The 6575-nt window shown below is 46.7% G+C and overlaps 1 long non-coding RNA gene across 2 annotated transcripts in view; it reads left to right on the forward strand.

The window, feature by feature from the left end:
* The first annotated feature begins 5 nt into the window (after window positions 1-5).
* Window positions 6-6575, forward strand: part of LOC110302520 — an 8452-nt gene continuing 1882 nt past the window's right edge. Inside the window, exons 1-4 of one of the 2 annotated variants that reach the window (XR_002378805.1) lie at window positions 6-591; window positions 1485-1641; window positions 4423-4501; window positions 5191-5530. This is a non-coding gene — a long non-coding RNA (uncharacterized LOC110302520). Of the gene's footprint in view, window positions 592-1484; window positions 1642-4422; window positions 4502-5190; window positions 5531-6575 lie in introns of those variants that run through there. The other variant, XR_002378806.1, reaches the window with a different exon arrangement.

The following is a 6575-nucleotide window of genomic DNA, read 5'->3' on the forward strand; positions in this document are numbered from 1 at the left end:
GGTACACCCCGGCCTCAGCTGAACCAACGCCCAGGGTGTCGTACCAAGTGACCCGGCAGGGCGAGCGTCTGAACGGCTGCTGGGTCCCGGGCTGTCGGGAGGAAGTGGGCGAAGGCGAATATGCTAGGCCAGATAGTTGAGCAGATAAGCTCAGGGTGGTGTTGGGGAGGCCCCTGGAATCGGTCCCCGGGGTCCGTTGGGTGCTTCCAGAAGCATCCGCGGTAACCTAGGAGGTGAATGGGTGGGGGGTCCTGAGAAAACTGAGCAAAAGCTCAGGCAGCAGGGTGGCTGGCTTGTTGAGATCGCTGAGACCAGCCAGAGTTAGACATAGGCGTGCTGAGAAAGGTAGATAGCTGCCCTTCCAGTGCTTAGGTGAAATTTAAGTATTTAGGAACTTAGATATAAAAAACACAGGGTTTGCCTGGGAGTAGTGGCACATGGGTTAACTAGTCTATGTAGTGCCAGGACAGCCTACGCTATAGATAATAGACCCTGTCTCAAAAGGCTGGGGGAGCTTGTTGTTGCACCCCTTGTGATCCCTGTCTTGGAGACCAGAAGGATTAGAAGATACAGTTAATCCTTGGCTGCATAGTGAGTTCAAAGCCAGCCCAGACTACTGAGACCCGCCGCACAAAAAAGAAAAATGAGAGGTTTGGTTAGCCCTTTCTATCAGTGGTAATTGACCATCCTAAAGAAAATATGGCCACTGCAGTCCATGATCCACTGTAAGCAGCAAACCCCTTTCAGAGATGACAGTCACTTGAAGTTAAGAGCTTGAGAGGAGCTTCAATGTTTCCTAATACAGAGATACATTAAAATATATGCTTTGTGAGACAGCATCTCTAACTCAGCCTGCCCTAGCACACCTAATCTCCCTGCCTTAGCTTCCCCAGAGCTTGGATTATAGGCTTAGGCGGCTGAGCCCAGCTCTATTATATTTAAAGCAATACCATCTGAATACCAGGAAAAGAGCAGTAATGCCAACAGAAAGCGAGATTTACAGCTGTTGAGTGCAGCCGGCACTGTGATGTTCTGCTCCACGGACCCGCTCTGTCCTCCCTCTAGTTCCTCCTGATGGACTCTGGGACCTCCGGGGGGGTGGTGGTGGTGAGCATAAATAGCAAGCAGTATGCTTTCTCTCAGAAAGTTTATAATGCATCTCCCCTGACTTCCATTAAAGCCAGCCATATTGTTTTATAGCAGTCAAAGGAGTCCACGATGTTAAGTCTTTGTGGAATCTTAGAGGTCAGGGTGAGCTAGGTACAAAATTTTGGAGCTTTGGTTTATGACAGGTCTTTCATCCAGGGGATTTGACTGGGACTGAGTGGTGTGACAGTTTAGGATAGGAAGGGAAGGGTTTTGAAAGAAGTCTAGGAGAGTTTAATGTTGGATAAGCCCAGAATCTTGCTGGGGGTGTGGGGGGGGGCGTGGGGACATGTTTACCCTGATGAGTTTAGTCACTTATGTGTTCTTTCCAAAAATAGGCTTTGAGGAAGTCCCTGCCTGAAAGCGCGATAAGGTATTTGCAAATTCATCTTCCTGGATGAGAATTTCTTGAAGTCGGTCATGCGTACACACCAAGTGTGGTAGTGAACGCTTGTCATCCCAGCATTCTGCAGGCTGAGACAGGAGAATCTTGAGGTGAGGTCAGCCCTTGGGGTTCCAAAGCAGGAAGGCAATCAAGCAAAAAATGAGAGACAGCAGTGGGGAGTGCAAATGACCACATTTCATTTTATACATGTGTGAAATTGTCAAGGAATTTTTAGGAAGAAAAAGGTCATGTTTGTATGCACAGCCGAATTTTGTTCATGGTAATACAGCTAGGCTAGGTTTTTAATCCTATTGTATGAGCATAAACATGAGTGGAGGCCACTTCCCCTAACATTTGGTTTATTTGGAAGGGGGTTGTTTTGAAAGATGTCTGTCTGTGCAGCCCCAACTGGCCTCAAATTCATGCTCATCCTGCCTCAGTCCCCCCAATGCTCCACACCCAGCTTCTCCAAGTAGTTTTTGAAGCTGTAGATGACAATTATTTAATGAGTAGGCGAATCATTTGTGTGGGTCATGACCAACAAATTTCATTATCCAGAAGAACAAGAACCTGAATAAGAGACCATCCCCTATAAACAGGAAGGACAACAGGGAAGCTTGCAGCTTTGTGCTACATTATAGCAAATCAAAATGCCACCAGATACAAACCAGGACATTATTGTATGTAGTACTAAGAATGATAAAACCAGGGCTCGGGAAAGGAGAAATGACTCAGTGGCAAAAAGCAGAGTCAATTCCCAGCATCCATGTGGCAGCTCACAGCCATCCATAGCTCTAGTTCCAAGATATCCAACACCCTCCTCAGGCACATGGTACTGTGCAGACATACGTGCAGACAAAATACCCATGTACATTTTTAAAAATCTCACGAGGTGGTAGTGGCACACTCCTTAACTCCCAGCACTTGGGAGGCAGAGGTGAGCAGATCTCTTTTCGAGTTTAAGCAGTCTAGTCTACAGAGTGAGTTCCAGACAGCCAGTGCTACACAGTGAGACCCTGCCTCAAAGAAGCAATAAATCTTATCACAATGTCTCATTGCTATGTTCTGATTTCAGAGCTGTGGAAATGAACACAGCATTGAAGTATAGGGCATTGGATCACAGTGTGAAATGAATTTGGTTTTTGCTCGTTATTGCTAGGAGAGTTTGAAGGTTGTGGAAGTGTGCAGGAGAGGCTGAGTATGGCTGAAGGTGGCAGACTCTGGGCACTTTCTGAGCTGTGATGGACCAGTCACTAAGAGCTTGGGACATCAGGGAAAGCTCAACTGAAAGAGAGGGCTTTGCCTGACAAAGTGGCAGGACAAAAGACATTCCCAAATGAGAGAACAGACGTAAGAAGGCCTGAGCCTGCAGACCACTGCAAAGCTCAAGTACAGGAGGCCTGAGGGAGTTGGTAGCAGATGGCTTTGGTGGCCCTGCCAACAGTTTTAGACATTAGTCATACTAATGACATCAGGCAAGGAATTTCCGTGGTGCAGCTAATTATGGATGGTGGCAATGATGGTGATAATGATGATAACAGTATATGTGATACAGGCCATAGAACCCAAGGCTTCTGAATGCTTAGCAGACTCTACTGCTGGGCTCCCTGCCGCCCCAACCGGGACCTAGTTCTTTGAACTGAAAAGGCTGAAAGCCTGACATCAGTGGGAAGGCAGGTTGATAAGCAGAACACAGAAGACCCTGAAAGGGCAGGAGAATTGATTGTTTCTGCCTAACTTTCCTTATTCTGTTAACGACACATGCTCAGGAAGGTCGTACATGGAACTCTGAGGTAAGGCTCTGCCTTGTGACTTTCCTAATAATTGCTGAGACAAAGGAGCCTGGGGTGAACAGATGAGACAGAAGCCATCTGTCCACTGTATCTCACCTCTCTTTAGAGCTCTCTTCACCCACAAGCACAGGTTTCTAATGGAGCTGCAGGCATCTCAGTTCATGGCTGATAAGTCCAAGGGAAGTGAGTGAGGAGGGAGCTTGCACCTCCCAGAGGCCATGCTTTCCAGCAAAACCAGAACTTGAAACACAAAGAAGCAACCAACATGCTGTGAGACTCACAAGGCTGAAGTACACTGTCTTGGCCACTCTTGCTTTGTTTCCAGTGTTTGCCAAATACCTATCCTGATTACACCTTTAACCAGTCTCTCCTCTAGCTCCAGAGACTCTTGGTAGAGTGTATGTATCAAGAGGCAAGACAGTAAGGGGTGAGTACGTGTTGTGCAGCTTTTCTGCTGCCCTGATCAAAACAAAACGTACAAAATGTTTGAACTCTGAGATAGAGATTGTGTCATGTTGGTAAATACATGGGAAGGAAGAGTGCTTAGGTTTGTGTGATGGTTTGTATATCCTTGGACCAGGGAGTGGCACCATCTGAAGGTGTGGCCTTGTTGGAATAGGTGTGACCTGGTTGGAATGGGTGTGTCTGTGGGTGTGGGTATAAGATCCTCACCCTAGTTGCCTGGAAGTCAGTCTTCCACTAGCAGCCTTTGGATGAAGACAGAACTCTCAGCTCCTCCTGTGCCATGCCTGCCTGGATACTGCCATGCTCCCACCTTGATGATAATGGACTGAACCTCTGAACCTGTAAGCCAGCCCCAATTAAATGTTGTTGTTTTTTTTTTTTTATAAGACTTGCCTTGGTCATAGTGTCTGTTCACAGCAGTAAAACCCTAACTAATACAGTTTGCATGTCGAATTTCTTTCCTACAGCATAAAAATAATTAAAGCTTCTTTCTCTAGAATCACATTAACAAATTGAAAAGAAAAGAGCTTTATGTTTAATACATAAAACAGCTTAGCAGCTTTAAAAAAAATTGTAAACACTGACCACCATATCCAAGCTTAGCTTTTCATTTTTTATGCTGTTTGAACAAAGGGCTTCAGAAATTCACCAGCATTGCTAAGAAACCATCTCCCCATCCCCCAGCCTGGCATCTCCCCAACCTCTGAAGAAGGTGGGTCAAAGAAAGACGCCCCACCCACCCGCTAGCACTCCCTCACTTCCTCTGCTCTGCACAGAGATCCACTGCTGCCTCCAAGCCAGCTGCCCCTCTTGAGGCACACTTCCTGTAGTAAATACTCACTGGGCTTCATTATTTTGAGAGTTAGATAGTATATTAGTCAGGGTTCTCTAGAGTCACAAAACTTATGGGTAGTCTCTATATAGTAAAAAAATTTGTTGATGACTTAGAGTCTGCATTTCAACTCCCCAACAATGGTCAGCAGCAGCTGTGAATGGAAATCTAAGGATCTAGCAGTTGCTCAGTCCCACAAGGCAAGCAGGAGAGGAAGAGTCGGTCTTCCTTCTTCCAATGTCCTTATGTAGGTCTCCAGCAGAAGATGTGGCCCAGATTAAAGGTGTGTAGCACCACGCCCTTAATCCCAGATAACCTTGAACTCAGAGATTCCCTTTGTCTTAATCTTCTGGAATTCATAGCCGCTTTGAGAAACCCAGTTGGTATTTATAACATGGTGGCCATAGGAGACACAAATTAGAAATCACATCCTAGGAAGTGATCTCAGCCACAAGTAAAGACTGTGTGGCTTCCAAGCTCAGGAAAGCCAGTGCCATCTATAAGGGTGTTAAGGCTGGAGCAAATACATGCTAACCCAAAGTTTCTAACAGTGATAACTTTCTCCCCAGGGAAGAGTTCAGCCCTCTAGAGTTACAGCTAAAGAGCTTGATTCCTCCAAGGCTGATGAGCTCTGTTGACCAGTGCTGGCCAGACTATAATAATTAAGAACTCAGAGATAGCAGACAATGGTGGCCCACACCTTTAATCCCAGCAGAGACAGATGCATCTCTAAGTTCAAGGCCAGCCTGGTCTACAGAGTGAGTTCCAGGACTGCCAGGGCTACACAGAGAAACCCTGTCTCTGGGAGGATGGGGGAACCCCTAAAGATGACTTTGCTGAGCTGGACCCAAGATTCAGCCCTTCCGGTATTTTCTGGCTGTGTGAATAAAACTTCTGGGTTTGACTTGTTGAGACTCTGGTGAAGGCTTTCAGTAAGTGTTGAAAATTGTTTATGAATATTACAGTTGTCAGCTGTGATCCAAACTTAGGGACTTAGCAGCGGTGATTCTACCAGAACCATTCACCAGCCAGTCAGTGTTTCATGGTTGTAACACAGATCCTGACATAAATCATGGTTTTATTTTTGGCTCATGGTTTCTAAGGTTCCATGGTCATCTGACTATTGCTATGGGGCTTTGAAAGACAGAACGAAGCAGCAAGGGATAAGATAGATCCTTGTAGTGACACTTCTATCCCAGTGGCCTACTCATCCTAATTAGGCTCCATTTGTAAGGTCTCTAACACAGCACACACTGCTAGCACCATCTAATTTTGCTCCCTCTGTGGGTAGCCTTGTGTTGACATCAGAACCCTCATAGCCTAGGCACCTTCCAAAAGCCCAAAGCACCAGAGCCTCGGGACCATTCTCCATTTGTGATGGTTTATATATGCTTGGCAACAGGGAGTGGCATGATTAGAAGATGAAGCCTGTTGAAGTAGGTGTGTCACTGTGGATGTTTGTGGGACGCCTGACTCGCCAGCAAGACACCACAATAGGATTCTTCTGCACACGTTTATTGGGCTGCGCATTGACTGTGTAGGCGAAAGACCCCGAGCCTCTCACTCTTATATACTATCAGTTCCCATCCACTCACAGCAGGCCACGCCACCTCACCAGGCACGCAGCTTCAGCTAATCAGGGCAGCAGGGGCATATCTCCACCAAAATGGCTTCGCCAGTAACCTGGTACACCTGCGCAGCTCTCACGATGTTTGTGGCTTATATGAGGAAGTCAGGTGCAAGTCATACGACTTAGCTGCAGTCCTTGGTGCCTTTTTGGGACTGCTGCCACATCTGCTCCCCACAGTTTTGAACATGTATTGTTCTCACAGAGAAGGCAGAGTTTGGATCCCAGCACATCAGGTGGCCACAATCACCCATGGCTCTTGAAACAGGGAATCTGATGCCCTCGTCTGGGCTCCACAGGCACACTTCCATACTGCTGTTCATCACC

Source organism: Mus caroli, chromosome 9 (genome assembly GCF_900094665.2).
Source record: "Mus caroli chromosome 9, CAROLI_EIJ_v1.1, whole genome shotgun sequence".
NCBI classification, from domain to species: domain Eukaryota; kingdom Metazoa; phylum Chordata; class Mammalia; order Rodentia; family Muridae; genus Mus; species Mus caroli.